The 20,542-nt window shown below is 40.6% G+C and overlaps 1 protein-coding gene across 1 annotated transcript in view; it reads right to left on the bottom strand.

Annotated features, from left to right (window-relative positions):
* Positions 1-20,542, bottom strand: part of LOC132427627 (testican-3) — a 432,143-nt gene that overhangs the window by 65,062 nt on the left and 346,539 nt on the right. The window lies entirely within an intron of this gene.

Below are 20,542 nucleotides of genomic sequence, written 5' to 3'. Positions count from 1 at the left end.
CACACACGCCTCACAGATCACAGCTCTGGAAAGTATTACATTTTGTTTCATGAAGATGGGTTCCACAGTCACAAGTTTAATAAACACAGAGCTGAAAAAATTTTAAACAGATTTATTTTATGCATAATTTATCAAGAATATTAATATGCTTTTAACAAATATGCATCTCTAAGAGTGATAATATATATAGCATTACGAAAACGATTTTTGTTATCACAGAACCATATTTTCCCTGGACAGTAATATTCTATGCACTTAAATATATTACACTTCATAAAAGGGAAAAAGTACTACACCTGTCATATATTTTCATGAATGCCTAATCTTCTGCACAACACAATTACATTGATGATAAACAGGACTTGAAAAATTATTGGTTGGATGGATGGATGGATGGATGGATGGATGGATGGATAAATCAATGGATACTATAATGTTACTCTTTTGTTTTAAATTTTTTTTGGAGATCCTCATTTTGTAGGTCTGGCAAGTTTTAGATATCCAGAAAATACATTTGATAATCCACATACTTTGCAAGCACAGCAGTGCATTCTAACAGGTTTCTTTCCTACTGGATGGTAATTTTATGGTCACATATATATATATACAAACAGTAAAAATAATAGTCTATCGGATTTGAAAGATGAGGTGAAGTAAGGCAGATCCATTCAGATTATTATTTTATTTGACAGACTGGCAGATGAATCTTTCATGGCAAAAGACAGACATTAAAGGTCACAGAAGGTTAGGCAGTAATCAAAAGCGCATATTTAATCCGATGGATTCCATTCGGGAGCATGGTTTTACTCTTGCATAATGTTAATAGAAGGCATGCCTGCTATTACAATCAATTCTAGGAGACGTTAAGAGAATTACTGTAGAGGGAGGAGACATGGGAACATGTGTATATGTATAGCTGATTCACTTTGTTATAAAGCAGAAACTAACACGCCATTGTAAAGCCATTATACTCCAATAAAGATGTTAAAAAAAAAAAAGAGAATCACTGTAGAGGGAGGAGACATGGGAACATATGTATATGTATAGCTGATTCACTTTGTTATAAAGCAGAAACTAACACGCCATTGTAAAGCCATTATACTCCAATAAAGATGTTAAAAAAAAAAAAAGAGAATTACTGTAGGGTAAAAAGGAAGTCACAAGTGCAAAGGTGGGTACATTCAGCAATCATCTGAAATAATAAAACCTGCCTGGCTTTCCAAGTTTAAGACATAAAAGTCTGAAATAAGCAGAAGAATCTTTAAATTCATAAAACACTACAAATACATTTTTCAGAAAATCCATTACAGTAAACACTATTTAAATAGTACAATCAATTTCTTCCTCATAGAGTAAAAGATATAATGTAATTCTGCATTAGAATATAATTGCTGTTTGTAGGGAAGCACAATAAAATGTTGATGAATTTATACTCCCTGCCCAGAATTCAAAGGTCATTGAGAGATGTAGAAAAGCAGTGTCATTTAGAAAAAATGGTGATGAAAAAAACTGTTAAGTTATGCAATATTGTTAACATATAGCTATATATACTTTTTTGTTTGTTTTTGTTTTTTTTGCGGTACGCGGGCCTCTCACTGTTGTGGCCTCTCCCGTTGCGGAGCACAGGCTCCGGACGCGCAGGCTCAGCGGCCATGGCTCACGGGCCCAGCCGCTCCGCGGCATGTGGGATCTTCCCGGACCGGGGCACGAACCCGTGTCCCCTGCATCGGCAGGCGGACTCTCAACCACTGCGCCACCAGGGAAGCCCTATAGCTATATTTTTAACTACTACTTTACTACTATTTAAGTATTATGTACACAACCACTATAGAAACAGTTAAGTGCGTGTCACATTTACATTTGAGCCCACAAATTAGAAAATGTCCTCATGTCAGTGTCTTGAAGTTCTCCACAAGGCTCCAGACTTTGTTGTGACCTCAGTAATAAGTATTTTGAGTCTCAGAAATATGTGACGCCACACATTTTACAGCTTATTTTTGCAGTTTGCCACAAGTGAATAATTTTGTTTTAACAAGGTCATCTCCTTGGAGATTGTTTATTTCCTTGGCAATTTACCCATAATTAAGAGGAGGTGCCACCAGATGGGGGACAAAGCTTCAATTTTGCATGTAAATGAGCTGAGTTATTCAATGGTGAAATTAAAAGGCTATTTGCATGACTTTTTGTGAAAATATTTCTTATCACGTGAAATACTGTTTTAAAAACCTTAAAGACTATTGCTACTATATGTATCAAACGTGAACATATTACATCTGGTATAAAAAAATGTTAGTAAAATTTTAAGAAATACATTTGTTTGTTTGGATTATTTGTGTTTTTTATTACAATTGATTTGCCTTAAAGTATACACTACTATGATTAAGGTTCAAATACGTGCAACACTGACTCAGGGATGTTTTAGTAGCACGTCTATATCAGATAAAAAAGAATACATGAGAATCCAGCCACCTGCTGTGTGGCAAACCAAACATCTGTACTTAGGTGTAGGATGTTTTCAAGCAATCTGTAACCTGCAGTGAGGGGGTCCCCACGGCCTGGAGGACGGATGCCAGTCACAAAGTCTCAGGGGCTGAGTCATTAGCTATGGGACCAGGTGACCAAACCGAGGAAAGCATAGCTGAGGATTCTGCATGGTCCAGGTCCAGGTGCCCGGCCCTGCATCTGGCGTGCTGGTGCCGGGCCCCAGCCTTGCCTAAACAAAGTGCTTCTGTTTGGGGTACAACATCGTTGTGACCCCAGGACCCCTGCCGCGGTGGAGCCCAGTGAACGCTGTACTCAGCAATACCTTTTTGATTAAACTCAAGTTTCTGTTAGTTTCTTTTCCCAATCCTGCGTGTTGAGCAGGACACATAGTAGAATAAAAATCAAATACTTAATCATCATCTATCTCAACTCTTTTATTTTTCAGATAAAAAGAAAAAAGTCCTTCTTACTATTTGTATTACTTCCCAGAGTATATTTACTTTCTAATTCTCTTTTTTTTTTTTCTTTTTTGGCCATATGGCACGTGGGACCCTAGTTCCTCGACCAAGGATAGAACCACATCCTCTGCACTGGAAGTGTGGAGTCTTAACCACTGGGCTGCCAGGGAAGTCCCCATACTTTCTAATTCTTAATCCCAGATAGCAGTTGAGCTGCACAATATTTATGGGCTCTAAGACGATCTCTCCATGGATATCGATGTCTTAGTCTGGATAGCATCACAACACCATGGGAACCGCTGGCACTCAGGACCCCTGCCCCCATACTCTGTGGTGGTGTTGAAGGGCTGGGCGACGTGCACCACATTCCAGGGGCCCCGCCGGCACCTTCCGGACCAGACTGCCCTCAGGAGGGCTTGCGCTACCCCAGGGATGCAGAAGAGGGGCGGTGATGAAGCTTTTGCTCCTGCCGCAGGAGCAAGCCAATGGACGGCAGCGTCGCACGTGGGATTCTGCAAAGGCCCCTCTGGACCTTCGTTTTCTAAAGTCATGCATCTTTAGTTTATTTCGCTGCCTACCACCTCCTGAGAGGAGCAAAACCAAGAGTCTGCCCTCCTTGACTTCTGTTTCTCTGACCCCTTCCCTGGAACGGTACCACTTCACGTTACCTGACATACCTGAGCCTTCACGCACACATAACCGAGCCCCGTCTGTGAGGTCGGAGCCAGGAACACAGGCAAACTGGGTGGGCTCCCAAGGAATAGGGGCACCTCTGTGTGATGCCATGGAAACCCCATTATTCCCCCAACACAGCAAAGCGGCTGTGTCCCCACTTTATCAGTACTTATTGTACTGATAAGAATCAGTACCATACACAGTGGATTGAAATGACCTTTTCAACAAATATCTGTTGTTAGTGAATAGATATAAATGTACTTCTCATACAGCTTGGTTGTTCAAAAAACCAGAGTGACAAGAAAACATGAGAATAAATACCCATTTAGATAAGCTTTGCATCTTATCCCTAAACTTCAGTGATTGTCCTCTGTTCAACGTTCATTAGCCTCCGCTGGCTAATGAGAGAACAAAGATCATAAAGTTCACGAAGCATTTTGGTAGCGATCTGTGTTTATTACATCGACCACCAACCAGTATGGAGGGTGTTGAAAGGAATATGCTTTGAGTCAGAAATAAGACTCCCCTCCTGGGTTTAGTTAGGCAAGTTATCCTCTGAAGTTTTCTAGTTGCTTCATCTGCATAAGAGAGCTAATAACATGTATCTCAGGATGTGGGTGTTAACAACCAATTGATACAATACCTGCGAAAGAGAGACGCAGCCCTGACAGCCTGAGAAGGCTGAGCATTAACACTCAGGCCTCGGTGTTACATGGGGTCGTCTGGCCTCAGAGCTGAGCTGTGGTTCTGCACAGAGCATCCCCATCAGACACAGGGGCTCTGAGACCACGACGGGGCAGGACAGAACTGTGGTCCTGCACAGAGCATCCCTGTCGGACAGGGTCTCTAAGACCACGACCACGACGGGGCAGGACAAAAGGAAAGCTGCTCTGAGATCCCAATCCCATATGGGTGCAGACACACAGGAACACTTCTCCACTGCACGGCGTAAGCCCGCACCCCGACCCTGCTCTTCCAGACCAAGGAGTAAGTACAGTAATTGTATTAGTTAGAGCTTTAGCTCCACTGCACCCCTCTCATCCTACTGATAAAAATTATTAAGCAAATCAAACAAAATTCTCCTCTCTTCTGATGACACCTGATTCAGAGCCAAGTTCCAGTGCTTGAACCCTTTCTGAAACCATTTAATGCAAATCTAAACGTGGATTCTCTATGTGGCAAGGAGCCAGCAGACCTGCCTTTTCTGACTACAGGTGTGTCCCCAGCAGCCTTCCACCGGAGGGAGCTGACACTGGATAAGGCATCTAAAACACGATAATGTATCAGTATTAGTTTCTTTTAATTTTCTTTACATCACACCCAATGTCACTGAGATAGTGACCAAGCAAATAGCGTCTTCTGCAGGCCATGCCATGGGGATGCTAAAACTTTTGAGAGTGTGTGTGTGGGTACATCTTGTAGCCATGAAACAGGTTCAAGACATTTTAGAATTTTAAATAAGAAATTGGGAACCTCACAGCACAGTCCAAACTATGAAACTAATACATAATCAAATCCCCATTATACTGCTAGCTTGCTGAGCTAGTACATGGCACGTACTCTTAAAAACAAAACACACACCCCCGCACACAACATGAATTATATATATGAGAAGAGGGGTTTCTCCTCTCAAATAGCTTCCAATTCTGAAGCTTTTATTGTCTTTTTAAACAAAATCTTTCATTTGATCAAAGACTACAATTAAAGTACCTTTTGATATATATTTTTCTAATCAAAAAATCCAAAAGCAAGTTTATAATCACATGCTTACAGCTGTTTTCACAATTGCTTGAAGCTTCACGGTATCTAATTTTTAGAGCAGTTTCATCTACATGGTTCCTTGTTTTCTTCACTCACTTGGTCTAATGCAGTTCATACAATTTTTAAAAACAGTTTGCCAATTGCCACAGTAACTGACCTAGGATTTATTTGTTCTAAAGTTCATTATTTTGCGGTAGCATTGGTTTTAACAGTACATACGTTTCACATGTAACATGTTACAACGTGACTTCTGCACACACTACAGGAGCTGGCCCCCCTCTAGTTCGCATCACGACACACCGGACCCCCTTTAACAACTTCACCCACCCCCACCCCTTTCCTCTGGTGACCTCGAATCTGTTCTCTGTATCTACGTGTTGGTTTATGTTTTGTTCGTTTATTTTGCTTTTTCTATATTCCACATGAGTGAAATCATACGGTCTTTATCTCTCTCATGGACAGAGCATACACCTCCATTTATTTACGTTTTATTTTTTTAAACATTAAAAAAAATTATTTATTTTATTTATTTATTTTTGGCTGCTTTGGGTCTTCGTTGCTGCGTGTGGGCTTTCTCTAGTTGCGGAGATTGGAGGCCACTCTTTGTTGCGGTGCGTGGGCTTCTCATTGTGGTGGCTTCCCCTATTGCAGAGCATGGGCTCTACACACGTGAGCTTCAGCAGTTGCGGCACGCGGGCTCAGCAGTTGTGGCTCGCGGGCTCTAAAGGGCAGCCTCAGCAGTTGTAGCACGTGGGCCCAGTTGCCCCGCGGCATTTGGGATCTTCCCGGACCAGGGCTCGAACCTGTGTCCCCTGAACTGGGAGGTGGAATCCTAAACACTGCGCCACCTGGGAAGCCCTATATTTTCTTTACTTTCAATATTTTATATTTTTATAGTGGTCTTACATGTTTTGAAAGAAATTCATTGCTAGTCATCTGATATTTCTTCATACCATTTTAAGTGATAATTCTTAAACTTTTTATTTCTCTTTCATTTCATATAAATAAAAAATTAGCACTTTGATGAATTTATATAAGTAGTCTTTATGAATTCACTTATTCATCCCAAAGTTTACCTCCAGATTCCTTTGGGTTTTCAACAGATTCACGCTGTCTGTGAATGGATGCAGTTTAATTCTTCCATTCTCATCACTACCACTTTTAGTTAATTTTCCAGACTTACTGCACTTCTACAACAATTGGATGAAATGAGTGTATGTTGCTATAGCAGCATCCTTGTCACGCACCCCGTCTCAAAAACAACGTGTCCAACGTTTTGTCACTAAGTATATCTGCTATAGACATTTTTGTAGAAGAATTTTATCAGGAAGGAAGTTTTATTTGATCATTAATTCCTGAAGCTTTTCGTCATACATGGACATTGGCATTTATCAAATAATTTTAAACGTGATTTTTTCAATGTATTTTTAAGTGTTACAAACAAAACTGATTTTTCAGTGTTAAAATTCCCTTTACTTCCTGAATCCATTCAAACTTGTTGTGATATATTACACTTAAAAATATATATATTCCTAGACTAGTTTTGTTATCATTTATTAGGCTTTTTACAATTATGTCTGTACATGAGAAGAACATATTAATTTCCTTTACATATTTTCTTATCTAGGTAATGCTGGATACGTAAAATAAACTGGGAAGTGCTGCTTTTCTTTTCTTATCTAAAAGTGTGTTAATAAATTTAGTATTTTTTCCCTTAAATATCTGGGCCAAGATTTTCTCTTGCAGGAAGATATAAATGATAAATTCTACCTCTATAATATGACTGGATTATTGAAATTTTCTATTTCTTCTTTTGCCAATTTAAGCAAGGTGTTACTGTTTCATTCAGGTTATCATTGGTTTATAGTACCAAATCACCAACTTTTACAATCCGCTCAATTGCTTTTTTTTTTCAATTGCTCTTTTAATTGTGTTTTATTAATTTATGCTCTTGTCTTCAGTATTGAACAAGTTCACTGAAAATTTAACTCCGGTTCTTAAGGAGCTCAGCACTTCCCCTAAACCATCATAACGCACAAAATGAACCAAGTTGTTTCTTCCAGCAGGATGATTTTTTATGACCTGGCGTTTGACACGTAACCCAATATTTCCTCACTTTCAGCTAGGTCTTCAATATTCTAATAAATGCTGTTTAAATAAAATTTAAACTCTAATTAATCAGACTTGTAGAGAAGGTAATGTTAATATTTATATTTCATTCCCAGAAAAATAAATTGGTACATGTGGTATTCCATCTAGAGAAGTATGCTGATGACTAGAGACTTCACATGATAGAAACTGTCACACTCAGAATTCTCAACATAAACATTTTCACTTTAAATGTAGGAAGAGAGGACTTCCCCGGTAGTCCAGTGGTTAAGAATCTGCCTTCCAATGCAGGAGATGTGAGTTCCATCCCTGGTCGGGGAACTAATATCTCACATGCCGCGGGGCAACTAAGCTCATGCGCCTCAATTAGAGAAGCCCGTGTGCCACAACGAAGACCCAGTGCAGCCACAAAAAAAAACGTAGGAAGAGATTCCAACTGAATGATATTGAAGGATTTTGCTGACATATTTTTAGAAGTAGTGTTTCTATTTATATTATATTTCTATTTGTATTATTTCAACTAAAATATTCAAAATATATCAACAGTATGATATTGAAAAATTTTTTAAATTCTGAGGCATGCCCCCACTGGATCATAATTCTTCACTGGGATGAATTTAAAAGGTTTTTTTTTTTGAGCACAGAAAGGTTTATTGCAGGGCGAAGCGAGAACAGGTGGCTCAAGCTCAAAAACCCCGAAGTCCTAAATTAAAATTTTTATTTAAAAATCTTAAACTCTTTACATTTTAAAAGTTCACACATACACATATACCCACACGCAACTACACATGGAGTAACACTGTTATATTTTCTTTAATTCCATTGCTCATGTGTTTTCATTAAAGGTATTACTGGTTTGGGAGGCTGAGGGAGGGGAGTGGAGTATATTTTAAAATTAATAAACATAAGCATTTTGATTTCTTTTCTTTAGTGAAACATAATGAATTTTCTATTCCAATGATTCCATTTCATGAGATAATTAATACAAACACTATAGCTATCAAGCCGGGGAAACACAGCTGCTTTTTCTCTCTGCTTCAGACTCATGCTCCATACACAAATTCTGTGCACGATTAATGCATCATAAACCTTCAAATGATTAAATCAAATTACATTTTCATAAAGTAAATCTGATCTCAGTGTCTTGTCACAACTGGTGAGACCACTAGTACTCGGTCTACGGGGCAAAGACAGAACGGCTATGTAGACAGTATATTTTCACACACATCACAGTCACACCTGAGCATCTATGGAACAAATAGCTAGTGGGTGCAAGACTCAGTGAAGGCGTGGCACCCAGGAGTGTGTAAGACCTGGCATCGGTGCTCTGCGTACTTGAAACTGAAGAATGATAACTCTGAAAATAATATTACATAGCAATTAGAAGCTATTCTCAGATGTTCATTCTTTGAAATAATCATTCATTCCCGGGAGGAATTATCATCAACAGAGCATATCCAAAAATATGACTGGGATAAATTAGAGTAATATATGTCATTACATGCACCATGTTTTATAATAGATATCATATACCATGCATATATAACATATAAAATATAGTATATATCAATTATATTTTGAGGGAATTAAGAAAATGCTTATATATTATTTAACTGCATATATAATCTGTTGATACAAAAACAGTTGTTAGGAAGAGTAGAGAAAAACTTTTCATTTTACAAACGTCACGATGAAAAATTTTCCCTTCAGAACTTGTAAAATATAGCTGATGCAGGGAAACATCTCCTGTACTTGGGACTTTTTTCCTCATATTGTCAGAGCATCACTGAACAGATAATGTGCCTATGACCCAGCCAGGAAAATAAAGCCCTGTGACCACAGAGCTGTTTAATCACAAGAACAGAATGCAAAGTTAACGCATCACGACACTGAGTGAAGCCGAGCTATTTTATTAGTAGTGAAAACTGTGCATTTTTTATGGTTACAAAATTCTGAACAAACTGTCTGGTGTACCACAAACACGAACATATACGGAATATGACCTAATAAAGGGATGCGCCCATTTTTAAGTTTCTAACACAAGTTAAATCTTGTAACAGGCCTTCAGTACAAGTACTGTAGCTCAGCAGGACCCTATGAGGCCTTCCCACCCACGTCCTCTGGCTGCCTCTTGTCTGTAGGAAAACTTTAGTCAGAAAATAAATTTAATCAGAGAAGTGAGAAAATGCAGAAAGAAAGGAAAACAGTCAAGCAAGACAAAATGATAATAGTTTAGCCATTATACAAAGTCAAGGACCTTCAGTGCCTCCTCGAGGGCTGTAGATAATATTCTGAGCCATGGCCTTTGAGCTGTTTTGCAGATACTGAAGCCCCCACCAGGCGGGAGAAGTTAACTGCATGCGGCCCACAAGCACGTAGACCCCAGACCACCTGGAACCAGAAGGCTGATGATGCTGACTCACCACCAGCCAATCAGAAGGGTGTCCATCAGCTGACCACGCACCCCACAACCCCCCTCCCTCACCCTGTCTTTAACAACCTTTCCCAGAAAGCCTTAGGGCCTTTTAAGCATAAGCTGCCCTGGACTCCTTGCTTGGCACCTGCAATAAACACCACACTTTTTTTCACCACAACCCGGTGTCAGTAGGTTGGCTTCACTGCACATGGGCGAGCGGACCCGAGTTTGGTTCGATAACAGTAGCTCATCTAGTCAGCCCTGAGAGACAGTATCCCCATTTGCAGGAAGAGGAAACTGAGTTCAGAGCATTTCCACTGGTAACCCAAATCCACACAGTTTGCTAGATTCCATAACTACGTATCAAATCTAGTGATTTCTTGGCTTTACAGTCACATTCTTCTTACTATTAAGCTGCAGCACCCTTACAATTACAGAGGATTCAAGAAAACCTTGTGTAATCTGGTAGGAACTAAATAATCCCTCTATTAAGACAAAGCAGTTGTCTAAAAAATGAACTTAATTTCTACTTTAATTGCAGCTCATCTTGTCATTTTCTCTCCTCTTTGGAAATGAAAGTAATTCATTTCAAAGTCATTTAATGCAATTTTCATATAAGTAGCCCATAGTTTTTTTTAAAAAGTTATCCATAATCTCTTTTCTGGCTTTAAAATATGCATTGTCTGCTGTTCAGATGCAATTTCAACTGTGTAGGCCTATGCGATTCTTAATATGTGTTTTTCCTCTAGGCTGTTTCGAATTTCTTTATACATCCTGGGTAATTGGTGCTATAAATTTCATTATTCATTCTGTTAGTTCATGCCAAAATGATTCTTATGGGTGTGTATACTTTGGCCCTGCAGGTTTTTAACTAATTCCATTGCCATCAAGTAGCATTTTTATCAAGCATCCCGTATGCTTTGTAAGGCTGCAATTTTCCAGTCTGCCAAATGTGTTATTTCTCTCTCTCTCTCTCTCTCTCTCTCTCTCTCTCTGAGAGGGCAGGTTTCCTCTGCAGCCACACAATATCACTGTGTTGATTGGAAAGGAAATTATATACAGATCAAACACTTTACCTTAAGATGAATGCATAACTAATTTTAAATCACGGGCATCCTATGGGGTCTGACAAGATGTTGAGACAGCACATAATCCTTATTCCTTTCTCCAACCCAAACCTGGAGAAACCACAGAAGCAAGAGTATGTATGGATAAAAACGATTCAGAAAAACACCATTCAGATCTCGTAGAAGACAGAAGGCTTCTGCTTTGGTGTGAGCAGAAAACTCCAGCTGGGAGGACTGGGGTGCAGCACCTGTGAAGAGGCCTGGTGCCCCTTTACCTGCACACGGTGCTGGGTGGACATTTCCTACGACAGAAGGCCTGGCAAAGCTGTGAAGGGTCTGAGGTTTCCCCTGCTTACTCGGTAGCCTCCACAGTTTTATGGACTTGGGTAGAAGACCCAGACTGTGGGCCAGAAAGAAAGGCCAGTTTATTGCACAGAGACGGGAGCAGGCAGAGCACAATCCTTTCCCTGCTCCTTCCCGGGCCCTGACTCAGGGCAAGGGGACAGGACCTGGGGACACAACAAGAGCAGCGAGGTCTGCCTGTGCCCTGTGCTGTTTTCCAGGGAGGACCCAGAGCTGAGGAGCTGCAGGCAAACCTGCTTTGCTCTGAAGGGAACACATTCCCCCTCAAGATGGTACCATGTGGGGACCCAGCAGAACGGCCCCCGACAGGCAGCAGCAGCAGTTCAGGGTCACAGGGCAGTATCGGGGAACCAGAGTCTGACATGGGTGAGAAGCAGACTATTTAACCAAACACACTGTCCACTCCTGAGTGGCCCTCTGTCAGCAGCACCTCCGCATCCATGCTGAGGTTGGAACCACTGAATATGGAGACAGGAGCTCTAAGAAATATTAAAAATTAAGGAATATACAGAAAAAAATGAAACAGGCAGTTCAAGCCAAAAGTAAACCAGAATAACAATGTTAGTATCAAACAAAATGGAACACAAGACAAAAAACAGTTTAAAGGACAGAGACGGATTTTAAGACGAGCAGTAGATAAAGAAAACATCACTGGAACAGGATAGAAAGCCCAGAGATAAACCAACGCACACATGGTCACCTTATTTTTGATAAAGGAGGCAAGAATATACAATGGAGAAAAGACAACCTCTTCAATAAGTGGTGCTGGGAAAACTGGACAGTGACATGTAGAAGAATGAAATTAGAACACTCCCTAATATCATACACAAAAATAAACTCAAAATGGATTAAAGGCTTAAATGTAAGGCCAGACACTATAAAACTCTTAGAGAAAAACATAGGCAGAACACTCTATGACATAAATCATAGCAAGATCTTTTTTGACCCACCTCCTAGACAAATGGAAATAAAAACAAAAATAAACAAATGGGACCTAATTAAACTTAAAAGCTTTGCACAGCAAAGAAAACCATAAACAAAGGAAAAGACAACCCTCAGAATGGGAGAAAATATTTGTAAATGAAGCAACAGACAAAGGATTAATCTCCAAAATATACAAACAACTCATGGAGTTCAATATAAAAAACAAACAAACAACCCAATCCAAAAATGGGCAGAAGACCTAAATAGACATTTCTCCAAGGAGGACATATGGATGGCCAAGGAGCACATGAAAGGATGCTGAACATCACTAATTATTAGAGAAATGCAAATCAAAACTACAATGAGGTATCACCTCACACCGGTCAGAATGGCCATCATCAAAAAATCTACAAACAATAAATGCTGGAGAGGGTGTGGAGAAAGGGAACTCTCTTGCACTGTTGGTGGGAATGTAGATTGATACAGCCACTATGGAGAACAGTATGGAGGTTCCTTAAAAAACTAAAAATAGAACTACCATATGCCCCAGCAATCTCACTACTGGGCATATACCCTGAGAAAACCATAACTCAAAAAGACACATGTACCCCAAGGTTCATTGCAGCACTATTTACAATAGCCAGGTCATGGAAGCAACCTAAATGTCCATCGACAGAGGAATGGATCAAGAAGATGTGGTACATATATACAATGGAATATTACTCAGCCACAGAAAGGAATGAAATTGGGTCATTTGTAGAGATGTGGATGGACCTAGAGTCTGTCATACAGAGTGAAGTAAGTCAGAAAGAGGAAAACAAATACCGTATATTAACGCATATATATGGAATCTAGAAAAATGGTACTAATGGCAGGGCAGGAATAGAGATGCAGACATAGAGAACGGACGTATGGGCACGGTGGGGAAGGAGCGGGTGGGACGAATTGGGAGATTAGGATTGACGTATATACACTACCATGCGTAAAATAGATAGCTAGTAGGAACATGCTATAAACCACAGAAAGCTCATCTCAGTGCTCTGTGACGACCTAGATGGGCAGGAAGGGGGGTGGGGAGGGAGGGAGGTCCAAGAGGGAGGGGATATAGGTAAACAAATAGCTGATTCACTTCACTGTACAGCAGAAACTAACACAACACTGTAAAGCAATTATACTCCAATAAAATTTTAAAAAAGTAAAAAAGAAAAGAAAATATAACAGTAATCGACAAACATACACATAGCAACAGAACACTACAATAGAAAGTAAGGGAATTGGGTGAGTTAGTGCATGCGACGTGGCTGCTCTTGTTATAAAGCCTTTACAATTAGTGACCCTTTTAATCCAGTAATCCTATGAGGCAGGTTACTACTAATACCTTCATTTTTAAAAATAAAAAACCAAAACACGAAGAGTTACTTTGTTCAAGATCACAGGGTTAATAAATACTTTCACCAGATAATTGCTTTGGAAACTAAAATAGTCAAAGCTGTTAAATCCTTTGATAAAATGCCTGTAATTATAAACGTGCTCAGTAGACACTAGCTGTTGTTATAGGACCCAACACCTGTTTCCTGCCGAGAACCAGTGTCTGAGCATAACTATAGCAGTAACATTTCTGGTACACTGATCAGAGCTGTGTAATAATTATACATTTTTTTTATTTTAATTTTTAAAATTAATTTTTATTGCAGTATATAGCTGGTTTACAATGTTGTGTTAGTTGCAGGTGTACAGCAAAGTGAATCAGTTATATATACACACATACCCATTCTTTTTTAGATTCTTTTCCCATATAGGCCATTACAGAGTACTGAGTAGAGTTCTCTGTCCTACATAGCAGGTTCTTATTAGTTATCTATTTTATATATAGTAGTGTGTACATCTTTTAAAAGAAGTAATTTCATTGTTTCCCTTGGCAGAAGTAGGTTTAACTTACTTTCTTTTTGATTTATGCAGTTTTATTTAGGTCATTAGTTACTGGTTGTATTGTTTTGTACATAATGTAAATTTGAATCGTCATATCCATTAAATCCCTCTATCCCTCTGTCAACAAAAATAGATACTTCACTTACCACACCTCATGCTAAAAGCTGCTATTAAACATTGCACCGAAGACCTACACTTCTTTTAAAAATTCATCTGTGAACATATAAACTCATACTTATGCTAAAATTAATTTAAAAACCTGTTAGCTTAGTATGCGTCTCATTGCAACTATAGACAGGACCCTTACAATGGTTTCCCATCAACAATTGAAAACAGAACCTTGTGAATTTCTTATGTTTGTAACTGAAAGAGACTTACAAATGAAAATTGGTGAACCAGGACATTAGGTGCTTTTTAAAAGTCTCTAGGCCTCACTATAATTTGCATTATAGAAGTCCATTCGTTGGCATTGTATTCTTAATACTGAATTTCCCATTGAATTTTAGCACACCATGGTACTGCTAGTATCTGGGAAAAATAAAGGAAGAAAAGTCAAATTCCAGTTTTCTTTGTCATTATTTCAAAATTATAGTTATTAAGGAAAAAGAACAATGAAAATCTAAATGAATGCAGAAAAATCGTCTGACAAAATCAAAAGTCCAATTCATGATAAAAAAATCTCAACAAACTAGGAATAAGAGGGAACGTCTTCAACCTGATAAAGGGCATCTACAAAAACCCTACAACTTACACTGTAATTGACGGTGAAAGTCTGCAAAGATGTTTGTTCTTACACTCACACTCAACTTTGTGTGGGAGGTTTTAGAGAAATGAGGGAAGTAAAATAAACAAAAGGTATCAGGATTGGAAAGGGACAAGGTAAAACTGTCTTTATTGGAACACACACACAACTACAAGAACTAATAACGGAGTTTATAAGGTCACAAGGATACAAAATCCATTATGATTCTATGCTGCTAATAACAAACAACCCAAAATGTAATCAAGAAAACAATTCTAGTCACAAAAGTATCAGAAAGAATGAAATATTTATGAATAAATTTAATAAAACAAGTACACACTGAAACTAGAGAATATTGCTAAAAGAAATTAAAGCTTTAAATAAATTAAGAGATAAACTGTGTCATGGATTGGAAGACTCAACCTTATAAAGATGTCAGTTCTCTCCAAATTCATGCACAGATCTGATAAAATACCTATCAAAATTCCAGCAGACTCTTCTTCAAAAACAAGCAAGCCAACTCTAAAATTTATATGCAAATACAGAGGACCCCCAATAGCCAAAACAATGTTAAAAAACAAAACAAAACCCAAAGTTGGAGGGCTTACATTTACTGATCTCAAAATTTAACAAAATGGTACAGTATAGTACGGGTATAAAGACAGACATTTTAGATCAAGGGAAGAAAACTGAGACTCCAGATATAAACACTTGTATTTGTGGTCCTATAAACCCATATATTTACAATCAATTGATTATTTATTTATTTATTTATTTTTTTTGTGGTACGTGGGCCTCTCACCATTGTGGCCTCTCCTGTTGCGGAGCACAGGCTCCGGACACGCAGGCTCAGCGGCCATGGCTCACGGGCCCAGCCGCTCCGCGGCATGTGGGATCTTCCCAGACCGGGGCATGAACCCACGTCCCCTGTGTCGGCAGGCGGACTCTCAACCACTGTGCCACCAGGGAAGCCCCAATCAATTGATTTTTGACAGAGATGCCAAGTCTCACACCAAACACAAACATTTACTTAAAATGGACCACACACCCAACTTTAAGCTCTTCAAGAATGAAAACAGAAACAGCAAAAAAAAACAAAAAAAAGGAGTAAATCTTCATGGCCTTGGGTTAGGTGATGACTTCTTAGCTACAAAACCAATAACACTAGCAAAATGAATTGATAAATCAGACGTCGTAAGAGTCAGAAATTGTTGCACTTCAAAAGATACCATCAAGAATATAAGAAGATAGGTCACAGCCTGAGAGAAACATGTTTGCAAATCACATAGCTGATAAAGGACTGGTAGCCAGAATACATAAAGACATCCTACAACTCAGTAATAAAGTGACAAGTAATCCAATGAAAAACAAAGGGTTTGAATATGTGTTTTCTCAAAGAAGCTGGAAGAGCACTCTAGGGAGAGGGGTCTAAAAGGGCCTGAACACTTGACGGACAGCGTCTCTACAACAAAGGGTAAAAGGGCAGCACTGAGATGGCAGGAGAGGCTGGGATGCAGACTTGCTGAGGGGAGAAAACACTGCAGCCCCGTCCAGCGATCCACCACCAGGAAGGATCACAAACACAGTTATTTTCCCCGAGGAACAAGGGATTCCAGCTCCACATCGGGTACCACAATCCTTAGCTCCTGCACAGGAAAGAGGCGAATCCAAAACACCTGACTTTGGAAACCAGTGAGGAATAATACATCCAGGAAAACGACAGAACTACAGCGAACAGAAAACCTGCTCTTTGCAGGCCCCTGTGTAGACTCACCTAAACCCAAATCAGCACAAAAACACTCGAATGAAAAGGGCACAGACCTTCTGTGAAGGGGACCCGCTCACTCACTAATCTTTTTTTTTTTTTTGCGGTATGCAGGCCTCTCACTGTGGCAGCCTCTTCCGTTGCGGAGCACAGGCTCCAGACACGCAGGCTCAGTGGCCATGGCTCACGGGCCCCGCTCACTAATCCTGAAGCATCTGTCACAGAGGGAGAAACCGGTCGGGATGTTCACTGGGGTTCGAGATCCTGGCCGCTTTTGTGATCTCAGGCACCTGCTGACACCAGCACTGGTGGCCCCATCTGGGGATCCTCCCTCTAACCTGTTCACACCGGTGGGTGGGCCCACTGAGACCCCCGCCCACACCTGGGCTGCACAAGGGCCTCACAGGTGGTCAGGTGAAAAGCCCACCCGCCAGCACCTGTCAGCACCAGGGCACCACAACAGCCCCGACCCACCACACAGGAGGGAGCATGCAGCCACCTGGGGACACCCCTGAGCCCCTGGCCATGGTAGCCATGCAGGGCTGTGCTTCTGAGCCCACAGGACAGCTCCCCCAGGCCACACCTTCAAGACTGGGAGAGGTAGCTGACTTACCGAAGACAGCGAAATAAATACAGAGAGTAAAGCAAAATGAGGATATGAAGAAATATGTTTCAGTCAAAAGAACAAGACAAAACCTCAGGCAAAGAAGTAAACAAAATGGAGATAAGCAATCTAACTAATAAGGAGTTCCAGGTAAGAGTCATAAAATTGCTCATGGAGCTCAAGAAATGGGTGAACACACTGAGAACTTCAACAGAGAGAGAGAAAATACAAGAAAGTATCAAACAGAAGCTACAACTGAGCTGAAAAATACACTAACCAATGGAATAAACTTGGATGAACTGGAGAATCTCTGCATCTCAGTCTTCTCATCTCAAAGTGTGTATCAGGAGTTATCACACAGCATCATTATGGGGACTAAAGGGTTTATCTCGTACCAACCACTTTGAACACTATCTCACCAGCAAGATGCCCGATAAATTGTAGCTATTATTATTAAATATCTCTGAGATTTTCAGGCCTACGATTGTGTAGTTTCAGAAGCAAGGTCACAATTCCTTCAGGAGATTTTTGGCGTTTCTGCTGAGAACTGGCTGATTGTTTCTTGGGTTCCTAACTGTCCTCTGAAAAGACACTTCCATGCTCCAGACTCACTTTCTATCATGACGAGGTAGAAATCGTGGTAACAGTGGGTTCCTAAAAACCTTCTGTTCTTGAAATCACCATCCTTTGTTCCTTAACTACAAAAACGTCTTCTGTTACAATCCACCTAAAAAAGTGAGTACGTTCCAGGCCTTTCACCATAGAAAGTTAATATAAAAGTAGAGGAAGGTATTTTTAAAAAAATTAACAAAAACGGATCTATTCTGTTTTAAGAGCTTTCAGCTGGTTTAATAGGTTTTTAAGAAAATGAGAGCTCACATTTTCCCCTTTCTATTACGTTAACAGGAAAAACAGAAAACAAACAAGCAAGAAATAAGTTTACAATGGCAATTAACTAACCAAAAAAAAAAAAAAAACAACTTAGGAAGTATTTGCAAATGTCACCCCATGCAAATGCCACTGAGATATGTTCGGGGTTCATTCTGTTTCCTCACGAGCCCCTACTGGGACTAACGCTCTAATCCTTCTTTGTGCTTTCTAAATCAGGTGATTCAATTTATAACATACTTAAGAACTTTACTTGCAAGGTAATATGAACATTTACAGTTTTTTCTTTAGTACTGCACTTTTAGCAATGGAATGTGAGTCAAGCTGGGACACTTGGGAGCTGGTTCATCTTTCCTCCACCATCTTCCCTCTTCTCCTGACCGAATCCTGAGGATCTGACAGAGGACGCTATGGCAGAGACGGGGAGGAAAGGTGCTGGGTGTCTGCATCAGCACCTGAAAGGTGAGTGCCCTGCATCTGGCTGGACTGCTCCGGGGGAAGGAGATGCGCTTGTACTGTATGATTTCCTGAGACTGCGGAGCTGTCTTGTAATAATCCGCATACCCTCACCGAGGGTGATCGCGTGGTGCTCTGTGAAAACGCTCCCATTCTTCATCAGAGCTCGACTTAAAGGGTCAGGCAGCACTAGTGTAATAAATACCGCGGGGGGTCAGCAGGGAGACAGACAGGCTGACCCCGACCAGGTTAAAGACGTGCCCATCCCTCGTCCCCCTGTGAGAACCCGTGGCACCTGTAGCTTGTTCACTGGACCCAATAGGTGACTGGATGGCACAGGTGTCAGTTAACACGCCAAGGTGGTGTTGCCCCCAGGCTGCTGTTTTCTCCACGGCAGGCTGAGACCCTCACCTCCAAAGCCCACTGACACCAGACTCCAGTTTTCACAATCCAATCATTTGAAAATAGCCAGAACACGCAAATTCTTGCCCATTTAGAGCCTGCGTGCTTTGCATACCCCATGCACAGCGCCCACCAACGGTGGCCACTGGTCAGACGGGGCCCCGATCTGAGCCGCCCTTCAGGGTTCTCTGGGATGGAGACCTCAACACCCTGCACAGTGGCAGCGCCCCCTCCCGGCACCCAGCTCCTCTCCATGCCCCACCCTCCTCCTGTCCAGATGTGGACCCTGGGCCTCAGACCTACCAGTAGACAGCGCCACGTCCTGAGGGAGCCCCCTCTCAGCAGCCCGTCCCAGAGCTGCCCACCACGGGCCCAGCCCCGAACCTTCTAGAGCAGGTCAGAGAGCCCTGAGCCCTGAGTGAGCTGCTACCTCCCTCTCCCTCCACACCTGCAGGGCCTGGGTCTGCACCCCCCATCCACCTTCTCTCTCCAAAGCGGTCATGCCCGATGGTCTAAGTTAATTTTCCAGTGACATGACTCTGAACCAGCATGTAACCCAGATCTGACCAAAGACAGGATGGTAAGTCTGCTAGGGTTTCTGTGACAGGTTTCTTTGCTTAAAATTTTAAAAAGTTAAATAAAATAAAGATATAGGATCACACCTGACTGGTCTAAGTTAATTTGCTAATGGCGTGACTCTGAACTATTCACTGAGCTCATCAACCCTGGAGCACTTACCTCCATACACGTTTCAGATTATAAATCCTAGTATTTTATCTGTAGTTTGATGGGACGTCTCATATCCTCACAGGGGAAATTACCCCAATGATAACACTTTACTGAAGCTGTATTGCCGATGGGAAACAAGTAATTGAAAACTACTCTACCAGGAAGAAAATACCAAATTTGTTATATTACTCTCCCTAAAAATGCAATCAGATTTAATTAGGTGGAACTATGGAATAATCATTTGCCTTGAAAGATTTCATTTATTCAGACATTGTGCTATGCACTTTATTTCCATGCTCATAAGAAAACTCAGGATTTACACTATGACCCATGGAAATAAAAAGGACACTATTACATGACTAAAAAAGTACCTAAGCAAACAGTCCATTGGATAAGTCTCGAGAAGTATCAGATTTGACCTTGCCCTATCTTTTGTCATGGCTTCCAGTGTTTTCCTGTCCTGTTTTCTGACATAAAAACTTACGGTATTAGGACTCTCATTGTTAAATTGTTTCCCTACAAAGTTTGCCTTTACTTATCTTTATTATAAAGACTTGTCAAATAAAAACTTTCACAACATGCAAAAAGTGGTCTGCTTCCCTATGAGAGTCTGTGAAACAGAGGTTTTTACTGAGCTCTATTTCGCTCTGTGTTATTTGCAGGCCATCAATTTAAGATGCACGTATTTTCTCATGCAGTGAATGTTCTAAAAATTGGCTACTAGGACATTTTAAAAGTAAAAAGAGCAATTTCTCAGTGTCGTATAAAAT

Source organism: Delphinus delphis, chromosome 6 (genome assembly GCF_949987515.2).
Source record: "Delphinus delphis chromosome 6, mDelDel1.2, whole genome shotgun sequence".
Classification (NCBI taxonomy): domain Eukaryota; kingdom Metazoa; phylum Chordata; class Mammalia; order Artiodactyla; family Delphinidae; genus Delphinus; species Delphinus delphis.
The sequence above is the reverse complement of the archived record's forward strand: the minus strand, read 5'-3'. Positions and strand labels throughout refer to the sequence as shown.